The following is a 17,113-nucleotide window of genomic DNA, read 5'->3' as shown; positions in this document are numbered from 1 at the left end:
ATGCTCTGAAGGCATCTGTGAGGGATTCCATGGCAAGCTTCCACGGAGGGCAAAGGAGCTTGGAACTCTGGAAGTTTTCAGGAATAGCTTCCTGAAAGCTCAGCAGTGCTCCATCCCTGCACAGGATCAGGGAGAGGGCAGAACCAGCGACCATCCGGGCTTACCAGGGAGCTTTGGGTGTGCCTGAGGGCAAAGGAAGCAGCAGCGCGGTGCCCCAGACTGGGACGCGCGACCCTGCCAGTGCCCGGAGCGCTGTCAGGCAGTGCCGGGATCCCGGCTGTGGTTCTGGTGCCCACAAGTGAGGAATGGCAGCCCCAGGCTCAGAGCCAGTCAGAAAGCCAAGCAAGTGAGAGCAGAGGGAGGGCATGGCCACAAAACAGCCCCTGCTGCTGCTTCCTCCGCCTGTGTTTGGGCTGTGCTGGTGGCAGAGGCAGCCAGGCTGTGCTCTGCCTTCCAGAGCCTGTTGGGAGCAGGCATGAAAAGCGCTGTGTGCACAGCAGAAAGGCCTGGAAGGTGCTGGCAAGAGCGTCCTGCGGGAGCAGGGCTCTGGGCTCTGGCTGGGAACAGCCTGGTCTTGGTGCCGTGGGCGCAGGCAGGAGTTGAGGCAGGTGAAGAGGCAGTGAGCAGCTTGTGTTTGTAGAGGGCCTGGGGCTGCACGTCTGAGCCTCCACCTGGAAAGGCACTTGGGGGAATAGGAGCTAGAGCTGGAGTGCCTGTCCTGAAAGGACATGAAGGCCTTCAGCCTTGCCAGCGTTTCCTAAGGGTGTGTTGGTGTTGAGCAGAAAAGCTGCACATTTGGGGAAATGCATTTGGAGGACAGGGGCTTGCTTCTCAAGGAAAGTGCTTCCCAGGGAGCTCCCAGTGAGGCAGGTGCAAGTGTCCCCCTTTGGCTCTCTGTGCTCCTTTCAGTCCTTGAGGCCCGCTGCACTTGGCAGAGGGGCAGGGGAAGGGAGAAGGCTGTGAAGAGCAGGTTTGGCATCCACCTGGACCTGCAGAGACCAACCCAAGCACCTGCAGCAGCGTGTGTTACCCCCCCTTTGGACAGAGGGGTGAGCAGAACCATCTCTGTCCATCTGTGAGCCCCAAAGCTCTCAGTGGAAGCTGTGAATTAAAAGGCCTTTACACACTCACGTTTCACATCTTCCCTGTCTGCTGTGTTTCAGCTCTTGGCAAGATGCATTTGCCTCCTGCTTGCTGGGAGCTGCTGTGGCCCAGGGCCAGCACAGAGCTGGGCTGGGTGGGCCAGGCAGTGTGGTGGAGAGTCTTGGCTGATCTTGGTGTGTGCCTGGCCTCAGAAAAGGCTTGGAAGGTTTGCCTCCCAAATGTCCTGCTCACTGGCTCTCCCTGTGCATCTTGGAGAGCACAAGGGAGGCATTTCTGGCAGCTGGGCATCAGCAGGCCTTCCAATGGGGGCGTGTTGTGGAGCGAGCCCAGCTGAGATACCCTGAGAGGAGCCCAATGCTCCTTGCTCCTCTCTGCTGGCCCGTGAGTGTCTGTCTGCTCTCGGGATGGCCCTGGCTGTGTCACGGGTGCTGCGTGGGCACGAGACAGCCGCTCCTGTCCCGCTGGGTCCCAGCAGGGCCTGGCAGCCGTCCTGCATCCACGTCAGGATGCTGGCCAAGAGAGGCCCTGGAAGCTGAGGCAGCAGATTTGAAGTTTTGCAGGTGCCAACAGGTCAAGGCCAACAGTGTTCCCTCAAGATACAGCATTCCTGAGGGGCTTCCCCAGAGCTGCCTGATGCCACCCACTCCTTGTGGCACCAGTTGCTTTCCTGTGGAAGGTTCTGCCTTCCCCAAGAGCACAGAGGGAGCTGGAGAAAGAGCTTGCCAGGCTGCTCTCCATCCTTTACCAGCAGCCCTGGGTGAGCAGAGTAGTCCCAGCTGAGCACAGATGTGCCAATGGAAGAGCCGTGCACAGGAAGGCTCAGAGGGAAGGATGATCCAGGATCCATAGGCCTGGCAGCCTGAGCTTGCTCCAGGGAAGGCCTTGGGGCAGATCCTCCTGAGTGCCATCCCACGGCACGTGCAGGAAACCAGGGGGTCTGCTGGAGGGTGGGAAAGCTCTGCAGAGGGACGGGGACAGCTGGGGGTTCTGGGGGGCTGTTGAGGGCTTGTGTGGGAGTTTAGGGGGGTGGTGTTGGTGGGGTGTTGGGGAAGGAGTTGTCTGGAAGGTGAGAGGTCTAGGCTGGAATTTGAGTCAGTTTGAAGGCAGCATCTGTGCTTTGGCACAGCTTTGGTTACAGAGGGCTCAGCTCTGTATATCTGTGAATATCTGTGACTTTTCCTCTTAATGGTCCTGATTCTCCTGCAGGGAACAAGGGGGGAGAGCTGTACTTTACTGGCCACTTAGATATCTCTGCCAGAGGGAGAATTAGCCCCTTTTCCTTCTACTCAGAGCTTTTATTCCTTAAGAAAGTTAGGATATTATCATCCCTTCATAGAAAACCATTTGCAAACCAAAGAATGGCCCTTGGTTTTGCCCTTTAAGTGTGTAGTGTTATGTTGTGTAAAGTGACCCTCAGTGGATGAGGTTAAGGCAAATGAGTTGCTGCTTTGAGATGGGAAGCAAAATTCCAAATCTTCATCTCCTCAGGCCATCACAATTAATTTGGGAAGTTTGCACCATTTTGGAACTACTTGAGTTGTGCAATGGGAATAAAACTTTCCTGAACTGAGGATTCTTACTTGCCAGATTCTTCTGTTCCTTTGCTGTTAAGGTGATTTTGTGCTGAAGGTAATAGCGTCAAAGAGAAAATAATTTCAGCATGGGGTAAGAGCTTCTGACAGAGACCAAGTGTTGCCAGCAGTTGCTCCAGGTGCTCCTGCCAACAGCCCCTGCAGGAAGGAGCACAGCCCCCAGTGCACGTGGGTTTGGCTCCCTCTGGCACAGAAGCCCTTTTGGGGCACAGGTCTCTGGGGCAGGAGACGGGCACCAGCGCTGCCAGGGCTCGGGGGTGGCAGGTCTGCTTGGGCAGGGACTCTGCCTCACCTGCTGGTGTCAGCGCTCCCCGGGCCCCAGGCTCAGAGCAGCATTCCTGCCCTGGCCCACACGTTCCTGGTCTGTGTCACACGGCCGTGCTTAGGATGGCCACCATGTGGGACGTGTCCCGAGGAGGCCGTGCCAGCTTCTGTGCAGGGCCCCATGCCCTTCCCGCCGTGGTTTCGTCGGCAGCTGCGGGGGCTCCTACTGTTTTGAGCCTGCAGAGCAGGGCAGCGTTTGCTGATGGTCTGAGCCATTCCTAAAGATCCTCTTGGGCTGCCTGACACACTTGGGGCAAGGCATTCCTTCCAACCTGGGCCACTCTGGGGGGCTGGGTGTGGCCCCAGGGCAGGTGGCAGAATGCGCAAGGGCCCTTTGTGACACGGTGCAGCATGGCCACCGTGGAATGGAACGGGACAGGGTATCCAAGGGCCCTTTGTGACACGCTGCAGCATGGAACGGAGCTGGGTGTCCAAGGGCCCTTTGTGACACGTGGTGACACAGGAGCTGGTGGTGACAAGAGCACGCCACAGTGCTCCGAGCACGCGACAGGACAGGATGGGACAGAGCAGTGCTGTGAGGAGCCCCCACACAGCGCACTCGTTCGTGTCTGACCCAGAGCTTTTCCTAGGTGTTATTCCTGCAGCTGACCTCGAGGCCAGACCACAGGACTTGCTGACCCGTGGCCTTCCCGAGGCTTCTCTTCTGCAAGTGCCCTCGAGGCCAGAGTGTGGGACTTGGTGCCCCGGAGGCATCTCCCATCCCTGCTGCCGGTGCCCTCGAGGCCAGAGCACCATCCTTGACAGGAGTCTCCTGTCCTTGTGGCAGGAGCCCTCGAGACCAGAGCGCAGGACTTGCTGTCCTGAGCCTTCCTGGGGCTTCTCTCTTGAAGGTGCCTTCCAGGCACGAAAGCAGGACTTGCTGACTCGGAGTTTTCTGAGGCATCTCTCCTGCAAGTAGCCACAAATCCAGTCACGGACATGGAGCAGAGACCCCCAAGAGTGCCCAAGCTGGCCTGGGTGGAGGAAGAGGAAGAAGGCCCTGGAGCTGCCCCTGCACACGAGACTGTGACACGGCAACAGAGTGCGAGGCACAGCTCCGGGTGCTCCCCGTGAACCTCAGCTCTGGGACCACTGTCTGCCCCAAGCTTCAGGGGCTGCAGGGGGAGCCCGGCTGGGCTCTGCCCTGGGGCCATCCTGCAGGGACAGCTGCACACAGGGAGCATTCCCTGCCACAAAGAGCCAAGCCAGGGCTGCGGGGCAGCTGCTCCAGCCCCGACTGCACTGCTGAGTGCTGTGCTCTGGGGCTGGGGCTCCCCGCACAGGGGACTGCACTGCTGTGCCAGAGGGGACAGAGAAGCTGCAGCTTCAGCCTAACTGAGGGTGGGTGCGTGGGCTGGGAAGAGTGGGGAGGCTCAAGGGGATTCACAGAGCTCATCCTGCTGCAAGGATGAGGAAAAGGGAGTGGGAACTCAGCAGTGAGGAGAGCTGAGGGCTGGAGAGCAGCTCTGAATGACACTAAAATCCCACCAGACCTCTGAGACATTGTTGCTCCTCAGCCAGTGTTGCCTTTATAAAAGACAACGGCAACCTGGTTCCAAGGAGCAGCATGGTGGCCCGGCCTGTCCGGACCACTCGGGCTAACGACAAAACACGCTGGCACCAGTGTGGTGGACGGTCGAAAGCCTTTATTATCTTATCTCATAGGTTTAAATAGTCTTGGGGGTCTTTGCTACATCAGAGGAGGGTTGTGGGGTCTCTAGGGTTAGTCGGGAGTGGAAAACTACTGGGTTAGGTGTGGTCACATGCTTTGGGGTTAATAGATAACGTGAAGCAGGGAGAAGGGGGAAGGGTCTCTCTTTCCGTCACATCCCGAGATCTTCCATTCGCCTGTCCCTACTACTACAGCCAGTGACAGGATGAGTCCCTAAGCCTGAGGCTCGGCCTTTCTCATGGCAAGGGGCATCAAGGAAGGCAACAGTGTGATGGAGACTGGAATGGGCTGGGAACTCACTGGGGGAAAAGAGGGAGCAGTTGGGAAGTAAAAGGCAGGTGGGGGAGAGAACAGTTCAGAGAAGGGCTGAGCTACTCCTTGAGCAAGCTGCAAAAAGTCATTTGGGGTCATCCCAGATTGATTTCATTTCAGAAGTTACTGAACAAGTTTATTTTTTGTGGGGTGGCATGTTTTCCCTTGGAGGTGTACACTCTGCAAACTTGAGCTGTGCTGCTGAAATGCTCAAGCAAGTCTGTGCTGCAGGGCACCCCATTTCTCCTTTGGCTGATTGCAGCCTGGTGCTGAGCTCCAGCAGGGCCCTGGCAGAGCCCAGAGCAGCCTCAGCACCCGCAGAGCCCGGCTGCAAGGAGAGAAACCAGAAACCACCCGTCAGCTGAAGGCTCCTGTCCCCTTGTCCCAGCCGCCCGCGGTGCCCCGCACTTCCCGATCCAGACTGGACCACACCTGGAACGCTTCCTCTATAAAAACTAACAACAAATTATTGAAAATAGATTACAGACAAATAGGGAAACAAGAAAAAAGGTCAAAAATCTTATTTCTGTCAGAGGCTTGAGGAAGGCCCAACCCCTGCATGCCAAGGAAAAACCCACCATGGGTGAGGGAAGCCCAGGCTTTCTCCCTTCCCCTGCACTGCCCCCATGGTGATCCCAAAGCAAACAAGGGCAGTGGAGCAGCCCAAGCCCTTCCTTGCCTGCAAAGCAAAGCAGCCCCTGCACAGGGTCTGCAGTCCCACCTCTGCTCCCACCGTGGGGGTTTGTTTGTGTCGGGCTGGCTGCCCCAGCCCAGCCCCAGCCCGGGGCACGGTGGGTGCTGGGGGCTGTTGGCAGGGCCAGGAGCCCACTCCCATTTCGTACCCACCCCAGCCCATGCCCCCAGCCCTGCCAAAAGCAGCCTGGCAGCCGACTGAAGGATCAACTGCATCCGCCCCAGCAAAGGGGGAACCTTTGGTTCCCGGCCAGGCTGTGGAATGCCCAAATCTGGGAGCATCCCCTGTGTGTGGACTCATCTGCAAATTCCCTGTGGAGCCTGGCTTTAAAGGAGATGTCAGAATCAAAGTCCACCATCTTCAGCCTGCCGGTGGTCAGGTGGAGCAAGAGGTTCTCATCCTCGACGTCATCCTCGACGTCATCCTCGCTGCCCCCAGCAGCAGCAGGGCCCGACCCAGCTTTGCTTCCGAGATCAGACGAGACCGGGCGCTCTCAGGGCGGTGTGCCACAGGCACCTGGCAGCCCCTCAGCAGCGCCCTTCAGCCCACCACACCACCCTCCGGGCACAAGCCCAGAACCCCAAAGGGGCTCGACAAGCCCAAAAGGGCCGCCCCTGCCCACAAAGGGATCAAGAGACAGACCTGAGCCCGCACCACACACACAAGGCACAAAAAACCACACAAGGCATGCCTGCCCCTTCCCTCCTGCCCCTCGCCATGGCTGCCCAAGAAAACCCAAGCACCAGAGGCCCTCTGGCCAGCAGGCAGCAAAAGAAGCCTACAGCACCCAGTATTCCCAGGCGGTCTCCCATGCAAGTACTAACTGGGCCAGACCCTGCTTAGCTTGCAAGATCAGACGAGACCGGCCGCTCTCAGGGCGGTGTGCCATAGACACCTGGCAGCCCCTCAGCAGCGCCCTTCAACACACCCCAACACGCTCTGGCACAAGCCCAGAAAACCACGGGGGCTCCGCACGGCCAACAGGGCCAGCCCTGCCCACAAGAAAATCTAGATCCAGACCCGAGCCCACAACACACACACAAGGGATAGAAAAAAAACAAGGCCCATGTCTAGGTTTGAAAAGACAGGAATCTGTGAAGGAAGGCAAAAGCCTCCTGTGAAATGGAAAAGGTAAACCCCCTCCCTCCGAATTACCACAATTTAACAAAAGGTTCTCAGGCAAAGATATGGGAATGGGAATAACAGTTCTTTACCAGGAAAAAAACTAAATAAAAATAATAATTTTAAAAATGCAACCAGTACAAATGAAACTAGTGATGGAGGCAGAAACCTGACGCCCTGAGGAGTCAGGGTGTTGGTAGTAGTCCAGTTAAAATGGTGGCTGCTCCTCCTGGAGTGGCAGATGAAATGCTGCTGAAGTGGTGATCTCTAGAAGGGTGGAGTTTTCTCTGAAGGTCTGGTAGTAGCTGGGCCTGGTCTTCCTCTAGGAATTCAGCAGAGAAGAAGCTGGTGGGATGAGGTTCTGGGGGTCCTGGTGGGCACTGGGTGTGACTGGGAGGGACTAGAGTGAGCCTGGAGGAGCTGGATGGAGATTGGGGATGGAAAAGCAGAAATTGGGATGAGGTTGGTTGTGCTGGAAAGAGACTGGGAAGCATTTGGGTGAGTCCTGGTGGGGCTGAGAAGGGACTGGGAGAGGGTTTAGGCGTACTGGGGTGGTGGGGGGAGACTGGAAGGGGGTTGTGGGATTCTGAAAGGGATGGGAGAGGCTTTGGTGGGTCCTGGGGAGGTGAGGAAGGGATCATGGCAAGTTTCAGGGGGTCCTGGGTGGACTGGGAGCAATCACAAGGGTGCTTGGAGAGGCTTGGGGTGTCAGTGAGAGGTTTTGGGGGGTCCTGATGCCTGCAGGCCTCCCAGAGATGCCATGGGACGCCACCAACAGCAAGATGCAGACGGGGATCAGGGACTACGAGTTGGGCTTTGTCTTCCTGGTGCTGGGGCTCGGCTTCTACCTGTGCAAGTGGGTCAAGGGGGGTCCCGGGGGTCATGTCCCCTTTCCCCAAGACTGTGGGTGCTCCACCTGGGGCCCCCAGCCCGGTGTCACCCCTGTTTCTCTGCCCACAGAGCTCCTGAGCCACCGGCGGCCGCAGAGCTTCCCCGTGGCCTCGGGCCCAGCCGGGATCCCCCACTCCATCCCCACGCTGATTTTGGGGGGTCCTGTGTACCCCCAGCCCTGCTGTCACTCTGCCCCTGCCCGCCTGCTCCCAGTGTTCCCAGTAACGCTTCCCAGTTAAACCCAGCCCAGTTTGTGGGGGGCACTGGGGAGGGACTTGGGGGGACCCCACGGCGGGGCCGGCACTGGGCAGGGAGGGCGGGGTCCGGGTGGGGAACACTGCCTGCTGCGGGTCTGCCCGGCAACTGCTGAGTCATCAGCGCCGCTCTCGCTGATTGGCTGACTCTTGTCCACCGCATTCTCTCATTGGCTGAGGAGAGGCCCGGGAGTGCAGAGAAGGAACGGGAGAGATCCCGCCCCGAGCAGCGGCACGGGGACAACAGACCCAGCCTGGCCACAGGGAGGGAATTTATTACCAACCAAACCACGGCAGCACGAGGAGAAGGGAAAGAAATCCCTCCAACACCTTCCCCCCACCCAACGGGGATCACCCACAACAGGGATATCCACCAGGGAGAGACGGGGACATCCGAGATTAGACCAAAGCCAATTTTATTGTGTGTACCAGGTGTGTATACAGGGATTTACTTGTAGGGTGCTTATACAGGGCTCTGTTTTTGATAACAATTTCCCATTGGTTACAGATTCTTCATGACATTATTTTATCACAAAGTCTCACACCACGTTGCTCGGTCACTTCTTGCCCAGGGAGCCTTAAACTGTGTCTGTGTCTCCCACAGTTTCTGCTCAGTCAGGCCTCAGATATCGGGCCCCTTTATCAGCTCCATTGCTTTACTCTCTGTTTTATTCCCCATACGGGGGCACCAGGGCTCTGCCCAACGGGGGTCACTGGGGATCATCCAGCCCGGATCCTCCCATGGGGGATGGAGCTGGAGCAGCGCACCAAGCTCTTCCCTCACTCTCTTCCCTCACTCCAAGCTCTTCCCTCACTCCAGGCACTCATAGGGCTTCCCTTAGTGATGTGTCCGTTGGTGCTGGGTCAAGTTTGAGCTCTGAGAGAAGCTCTTCCCACACTCTCCACACTCGTAGGGCCTCTCCCCTGTGTGGATGCGCTGGTGTGTTCTCAGGTGTGAGCTCCGCCCAAAGCTCTTCCCACATTCCAAGCACTCATAGGGCCGTTCCCCAGTATGGATCACCTGGTGCTCAATCAGGTGAGACATGTGTCTGAAGCCCTTCCCACACTTCCCACACTCGTAGGGCCTCTCCCCGGTGTGGATGCGCCGGTGCTCAGTGAGGTGGGAGTTTTGCTTGAAGCCCTTCCCGCAGTCGGGGCAGCGGAAGGGCCTCTCCTCTGTGTGACTCCGCTCATGTTTGAGGAGATGGGAGCTGGTCCGAAACCTCTTCCCACACTTCCCACACTCATAGGGCCTCTCCCCAGTGTGGATCCTCTGGTGCACGATCAGGTGGGAGCTCCGGCTAAAACTCTTCCCACATTCCAAGCACTTGTGGGGCTTCTCCCTGCCATGAGACTTCTCCACCAGCTCCGAGCTCTGGCTGGATCTCCGCCCGCCTTCCTGGCTCAGGGGGGCTCTTTCCTCCCCGAAGCTCCCTGGGCTGGGTTTGCAGCTCCTCCTCCTGCAGCAACTCGTGGGCTTTTCCTCCTCCTCCATCCAGACACGCCCAGGGAATGAAAAATCCTGGTTTGGGGAAAAAAACAAGAGGAGAGCACCTTGGACTGGAGGTTCCTCCTTGCCGAAGTTCATCTCAGGAAGTCATTGGGAATCTTGTGTCTGTAAGAACCTCCAAAACACCAAGATTTAGCCCAAAAATCCCACAAACTTCAAGATACAGATCGAAAACTTCCCAAACATCACAAGTCAGCAAAAACTTCCTCCAAAACATAAAAATTCAGCTGCCACATAAAACCAAAGCACCAACATTTAGCCCACGAAAGCTCAGAAACACCAAGATTCACCCCGTGAAAATCCTGGATCCCCCTCCACAGTCACCTGCTGCATGTGGGGGGAGCAGCGCTCCTGGGGCTGGAGGGAGGCTGCAGATACAGGGAGGGGTGGAACCTTCTGCTGCTTCCTCTTTCTGCTCCTTCTCCTCCTCCTGTGTCTCTACTCTTCCTCACACTCCTCTTCCTCTGGCCATTCCTCCTTCTCCTGCACAATCCCACCCTCTCCTGCCACCTACATTGTTTGACCATTTTGTTCCTCAAGCCTGCTTCTCCTTCCCTTCTCCTCCTGCCCCCAGGCCCAGCACCCACTGCCGGCTCCCTCTCCCCCCCAGACCCACAGCATCCCAGCCCAGGGGCAGGGATGGAGCTGGGGCAGGTCGGGCTGGGGCAGCGCTGGGCTCTCGGCCGCTCCCGCCCGCACTCGGTCCCCACTGCAGCCGCTCCCGCCAGGACAGCGCGGGGGGGCCCGGCCTTGGCGCTGCCCCACTCCCACCTCCCCAAATTCCCCTCGCGGGGGCGATGGGGCCGAGGGGGGGGCGCAGGTGGGGTCCAGGTGGGGAACGCGGGGAGCTGCGAGTCTGCCTGGCAACTGGTGAGTCATCAGCGCCGCGGGCTCTGATTGGCTGAGCTCTGCCTGAGGGCTGCGGCTGCAGCAAAGAGGGGATACCCTGCTCCAGGGGGGATGTCCCACAAACGGGGGACCCCCATGAAAGGAACAAGAGCAAAGTGTCTTTACAAACAGATGCTCTGAATCTGCTCGGAGATAGGGTCAATCAACTTTCATGTAAGTAAGTGACAGGAGAAGGAATCGGTTTCAGAAAATGTTATCAGTTGATGACACAGACTGCTGCTCAGCCAAGGCCCTGCTCTATTCATGAACTTCCAGAAGAACAACAAAGACTTAACAGAGCCATGAATATCATTTGCTATATAAAAGCAGGGAGCATATTAAGGGAGTATGTAGTAGGTGGATTGGGAAGTCTGCAGCCCTCAAGTGCTTCAGCCAGTGGGGAAAGCAGAGGGAGATGTGGCCAGGAGAATTAGGATAAAAAGGAGGCTGTGTCCTCCAACAATTGGAGAGATCCCATGGGGAATGTCCCATGGCCTCTCCCATTTTTAGGAATGAAATGAATTTCACAGGACTCCTCTGTCTGCTTTGTGGACAAAATCCTCTGGTGATGTCAATTGTTCAGCACACCCTGGGGCAGGGAGTGCAGCTGAAGGTGCCTCACCCACTTTGGGTGATCGGCTCCCTTGGCTGGCAGCGGCACCGGGGATTGATTGGGGACCCGGGAGTGACCAGGAGACAGACGAGTGACACATCAGGGGGGTCTGTGAAGAGTCAGCAGGGAGAGAGCACTGAAAATCTCATCAGTGAGTGCCCTGGGATCTTCGGGCAGTGAACATGGCAGGGCACCCATGGAGGGGAGAAAAGGGAGAGCCACGGAGGGGTCCTGGCCAAAGGGATGATGACCCCAAAATGTCTCTGAAGGGTCCCTTGGGAGAATGCTGAGGTAGTTTGCACATTCCACCAGAGGTAATTAAGGACATGGACACCCAGGGGGGCAATAAGGGAAGTGGAGAAGGGATTTGGACAACAGGGGATGGATGGTGTTGGTGTGCTGGGAAGGGATCGGGTGAAGGGGAGTGTGCAGCAATATGGTTCATGCAAGAAGCAGCAGGAGGAATGTGTGTGGTAAGAAAAAGGATGATGGAAAAGAGGAGGAACAGAAAAATACTCAGGATTGGGATGTTTTTCAGCAGGGTCTTATCCTGACAATTTGCCAGCTGATACTTTGAATTCCCAGTTTCCAGCAGAGGAAAAGAAGGAGGTCAGGATGTCAGGGGTTTCTCTGTGGTGGGCAGCGGCAGCAGCGGGCGCAGAGGTGCGGGACCGGGAGCAGGGCTGGGGGCCTGTGGGGAGCTGCGGGGCCGGGCCGGGGCTGTGGGGCAGCCGGGGCTCAGCGCCGGGCGCTGCCTGAGCCCACCAGCCCCGGGCAGGGCCGGCAGTGGCCCCCGGCCCCCAGGAGGCTGCGGGACGCCCCGGCCACTGCCCGGCCCCGGGGAGCTGCCGGCCCTGCCCGCCGGGGGGGCCGCCTTTGGACACTGCGGCAGGACAGGCACCGGCTCTGCCACACGGGCTGTGCAGGGGACCCTGAGCACAAGGAGCAAAAGAAAGCAACACCTGGAAAAGCAGATTTTCATGGTTGGCCATAGAAGTGAATTTTCTCAGGCAGCCGGTCTCAAAGCAATCAGTGGTCAGGTTTGGATATTGGCACCGGGAGTGGCCACTGAAGGCACGGGCACGCCTCTGAGAACACAGGGTTCAAAGCAAGAACTCCCAGCAGAACTGTCTCTTTGGAGAGTGCAGACTCTCCCCGCCCACCACGGGCTGGGTGGGGGAATGGAAGCCCTGCGGCCTGGGAGGGATAGGCCAGGGGGAGGAAACCTGAGATGTCTTTGTTCCCCACACCCCCACACCACCGGAGGGAAACAGACAGAGAGGCTGAAGGCACCTGGAAATTCACTGGCAGAGGAGAAGGAGAAGCGGGGGGGAAGGTGCCCAGCCCTGGGAGTTGGGGTCTGGGCTGAGATTTCAGCAGTCAGGGGAGTCCAAGACTTTTAACCCTTTCCTGGGAAATGAAAGCTTTGTGAAATATTACTCCTCCTCCACTTGAAAGAGAAAAGAGACAGTCTGGGACCTGAGATGTTAGGGAAAGAAGGTTGGGGGGAAGATGATGGAGTGGCTTTTGGCTGGACTTTTCTTGTAAGCCATTGACTGAACCAGTTTCTCCTGCAACAGAGACTGCATCTTTAGGGGGATGCAATGGTGAGCCAAGAGACCTGCTTCAGCAAATTCCAGCACAGGAATGGAGTGAACAGAGGAAAGCTGAGGAGGGTGTGGTGATGCCCTCTGTCTTCAGGAAGAAGATCTCCGTTTGCACCCTCAGCCCCAGGGGAGGAGGAAAATGGGGGGGGACTGTGGTCCCAAAATGAAAACTGAACTGTTGTTTCTTTTGTTCCTTGGCAAAGCATCCTTAAAGGAGCCCTATGAGCAGTCTGTCCATGCACGGCGGTGAGGGCACTGTGACATGGCAAGGAGAGTGTCACACTGGCACATTTTCTCTGGGCAGTGCCATGTGTGACATGGAAACACGAGAGGTGGCAATTGTGTTTCCTGGGGGTCTGTGGTGCAAGAGAGACTCCTCTCTCCCCTGATAGACTGAGTATTGATTATCTGAAAGGTGATGACCTGATTGAGGGTCCAAGTTGTGTCCCACTGTGGTTTGCTGGAGTTTGGGTGCAGGGAGGAGGAATGTTTTGGAAGGTTTTAATTCTGGATGTAGTGTGTATCTTTTATTATAGTAGTAGCTTAATAAAGTTCTTTCTCCTTTATCTCTCAGCTTAGGCCTGCTCTGCTCTGTTCCTTATTGCATCTCACAGCACTTATTTGGGAAGCTGGATTTCCATGGGGACACAGGCATTGTGCCAGCATCAAAACATGACATGATGGTACATGAAGGATCAGGATTTTCTGTGAAGGATTCGGTTTGGGTCCCTGCAGAAAGGAAAGATTTTGCAGAAAGCTCAGCAGCTCTCAGAGGATGAGCACCCACAGGCAGTGACCGCGGCTGCAGGAGTGGCACAAGAAGGCCCTGCAGCACTTGGGCACAAAGGCACAGCAGCTGAAGGCAAGGAGGGATGAGCAAAAGGCCAAGCTGAAGGCAAAGGCCATGGCAGAGTTCCCACAGCCCCTGAGGGATCAACCCCAGGGCCCAAGGGGGCCCCAGCACCCAGGGGACGGCCTCGGCCACAAGCACCTGGCAGAGGCATTGCCCTCCTGGCCAGGGCAGAGCCCACCCAAACAGCCCCTGGGAAGGAGTCAGGGCTCCAGCTGCAGCCCACAAGGACACTGCAAGCACAGACAGCAGCACCCTCAGGAGGAGCGAGTCCACCCCTGCATGGACATGGATTGTCAGGGCTCTCTGAGCTCCCATCCCACCGGGGACCCACCACACTGCAGCCCTGGAGAACATCCAGGCTGGGTCTGCATCCAGAGGAGGCCTCTCCTGATGGACACAGGGGCCTCTCCATCCACTCTGAATCTTACACCTAAGGGGGGAAAATTGTAAAGGAATGTTTTCATTATTAAGGGAATAAATGGAAAAGCTGAGCTGGTATCATTTGTTCAATTAGGAGCTGTGGAAGATAGGTTTGAAATAAACCGATTTATTTTCTTCCTACTGTTCTTGTAATTAACTAGGAAGGAATTTGATGGTGGCATTGTAATATTGTAAAAGGTGATACAGAGGCTATTGCTGCTGTACCTTTGTGTCAAATGTCTGGCACGGCCTGTGCTGAAGGGAACCCAGGGGTGTGAGCAGCCCCAGGGAAAGAGGGAAAATTTGATGTGGAGCCTCTCCAAATTACTTGGAAGCAACCAGGACAAGTGGGGGCTAAAAGCAACACCCTGTTCCAGGGGAGGGAAGGAAGGGCTCACAGCCTGTTATGGAGTCCCTGCTAAAGGCAGGGCTTTTGGAGCCAGGGATGTCTCCCTACAGCACTCCTATCCTGCCAGTCAGGGAATCAGATGGCTCCAATGAGGAGCACAAGAACAAGTGGTAGAAAAAGCCTCTGTGAAATGGCTGAAATTTCTAGATAAAAAAAAACTTTTGAGTATTGCAAAAAAAAGTGCAAATGGTGGAGAAAAACGTTAAATATTTGGGACATATTTTGACTGAAGTTTCGTGGTTGAATGACCTAGAGAAGGTGTGGGCAATCTCAGAAGTAACGTTATCCAGGACCAACAAGGAGCAGAGACAATTTTAAGGATCAACAGGGAATTACACAACCTGGACTGAGGATTCCAGCAAGAACATTGTAGGACTTTTTAACCCCAGACAGCCTCCATGCTGTGGTATGGACAGGAGAAAGTGAATAAAACTTGAGAAAATGAAAAACCAAAAATATTGATTCCTCAGCTGTGGCTCTTCCAGACTCAGAAAAGAAATTGGAATTGTAGGGGAATGTTCAACAGGGCCATGCCAAAAGAAATCCTTAGGCCAAAATGTTTCACCCAGTGGCCAGAGTGGCCTCATTGCCTGCAGAATTGTGCAGCCACAGCTTCAACGAGAACCGAGGCCCAAAACCTGATGACAACAGGATCTCCAACTGTTCCAGTCTGCCATCAAGTTCAAGCTCTGATAACCAAAAGAGCCTCGCAATGGATGAGCAGTGCTTGGTTATTACAGTGTGAAACTTGTTCAGTGGCACAGGAGGATTCAGAACTGAGGACAGGGGAAGGGTTTAACCCAGCCTCCTGTTTGAACAGCCCCCAGAGGGGCTGGGAAGAAACCCAGCACTGCATTCCAGTGACAGAGCTCCAGACCCAGCCTGGGGGAGATTCAGGAGACATTGCCTGGCCTGAGGCAGAAAATGTCTTTGTGGATGGCTCTTCAAGGGCAGCAGAAGGGAAAAGAGTTCCAAGACACGCTGTTATTGAGGAAAGGGAATCAGACAAAGCCCAGGTTACCCTCATGGTCAGCTCAACCAGCACAGCTGTGTGTGCTTGTAAGAGCCTGGAACTGAAATGCCCTGTGCAGGAAGGCTTCAATATCTTCTGGTGACACCATCGCACCTAACAGGGGGGCAAAAGCAATTCTGATTGCTCAGCAGCCACTGGATCACTTATTAAGGTATCTCTAAAAGACATTACTCCAATAAAAGGTATTGTGGAAGCAACAGCCACAGACAGTAGAACTCATTTTACAGGAAAGATCCTCCAGGGGGTTATGGCAGCTTTAGGAATACAATGGGACCTCCAGAACCCCTGGCACCCCCAGAGCTCAGGCTGGGTGCAAAGAATGAATGGGGAAAGAAAGAAACACCTTTGAAAACTTGGATAGAAACCAAGATGCCATGGGTACAGATTTGCCATTGGCTTGGGCAAGAAGAGCCAGACCCAGGGCAGATATTCAATCATTTCCCCTTGCAATTGATCTCGGGAATTCCTTACCCTGGGAATTCTCCACCTAGTGCAGGGTGGAGATAAGGGATGCACATTTGAAGCAGTCTGTGGCCAGAATCCTGTCTCTGGTGCAATCTCTCCCCCAGGAAGCTGGGCTGGCACAGAGCCTGCCTTGGCACTTTGCTGTTGCCAACATCCCAGCAGGACATCGGCTCCTGCCTAAGGAGTGCAGAGCAGCACCACTGGTGGCCAAGTGGCGTGGCCCGTGCCAAGTGGCCCCGAGGCCAGAAACAGCCGCCAGCACAGCTGAGCACGGGGGGACCCCTCAGCCTCGGCTCCAGGTCTCTGCAGCCCCGGAGATTTGCACTTCCCGCCTGCAGCAGGAGGATGGGAGGCCCCCACTGAGCTGCACTGAAGGCAGCGCAGCAGCAGCCAGGGCTCCACAGCGGGGCAAGGCCCTGGGCCTGCCCACACATCCTCTGCTGAAATCCTCGGCCTGGCCACCCTCCTTTGGCAGCTCCAGCCACCGGGGACAGCCCTTGCTGCCACTGCTGCAGCTTCAGCGCTCTCTGGGCCTGCCCTGCCACAGCTGCTGGGCAAGAGCAGGGCACAATTCCACTCTGGCTCTCACTTACACTCACACACTGCCCTGCCTGCCATGGCATTAATGCAAAATACACCAGCTCATAGACTGTAACATTGTTAACCTTTCATTTCTCTACTCAGGCTTGCTTTGCCTTGGCCCTGGGGAAAGAAATGTTAAAGGTTTTGTTAAGCGATGTAACACCACTCAATGGAGATGAGTTTAACACCTCAACACACTGGGAATGGCCCAAAAGATACCCACAAAGATAACACCCAGCAGCAAAACATCAACCCCAGCAGCAAACAGCAACCAACACCTACCCCAGACACTGCCAGGGCTGCAGACACCTGGTCTGCAAAAGGCTGAGAAGGAAATCCAGCACTTCCCACCTCATTAACAGCAGAAGCAAAGAAATCTGCACAACTTGAAACTACAGAACATTAAACCAGTGGATTTGGGTTGCTTTAGACTGTATTAAGTTAGGGAAAAATCGAGTAAAACCCACATGTCATGGAACGATTTTCTCTGCACACCCGGGCTATGTGGGGATGGAATGATTTCTGTTGCACATCCTGGCCAGAATCAAGAAATGCCTTGACTCTAACACTAAACATATTGGTGGAGTTTTTCTTTTTCCTGCAGCTTCAATGCAAAGTATATAGCATGAGAATATTTTTTAAAATAATCCTACCTCTATATCGCTGGTTAGGTTTGGTCAGGGATGTGAGAATGGGTTTTTACTCTGAGAAAAACGAGAAAAAAATTAATGGCCTTGGAACTTTTTTGTGTGTTTTTGTTTCGCTTTT

General features: G+C 55.7%; 2 pseudogenes; one reads left to right on the top strand and one right to left on the bottom strand.

Moving 5' to 3' along the window:
- The window catches only part of LOC140680996 (uncharacterized), a 608,239-nt pseudogene that overhangs the window by 177,883 nt on the left and 413,243 nt on the right, over positions 1-17,113 (top strand).
- Positions 6,474-6,591, bottom strand: LOC140681021 (5S ribosomal RNA; annotated as a pseudogene).

Source organism: Taeniopygia guttata, chromosome 30 (assembly GCF_048771995.1).
Source record: "Taeniopygia guttata chromosome 30, bTaeGut7.mat, whole genome shotgun sequence".
Lineage (NCBI taxonomy): Eukaryota > Metazoa > Chordata > Aves > Passeriformes > Estrildidae > Taeniopygia > Taeniopygia guttata.
Note: the sequence above shows the minus strand (reverse complement) of the source record. Positions and strands in the feature narration are given on the sequence as shown.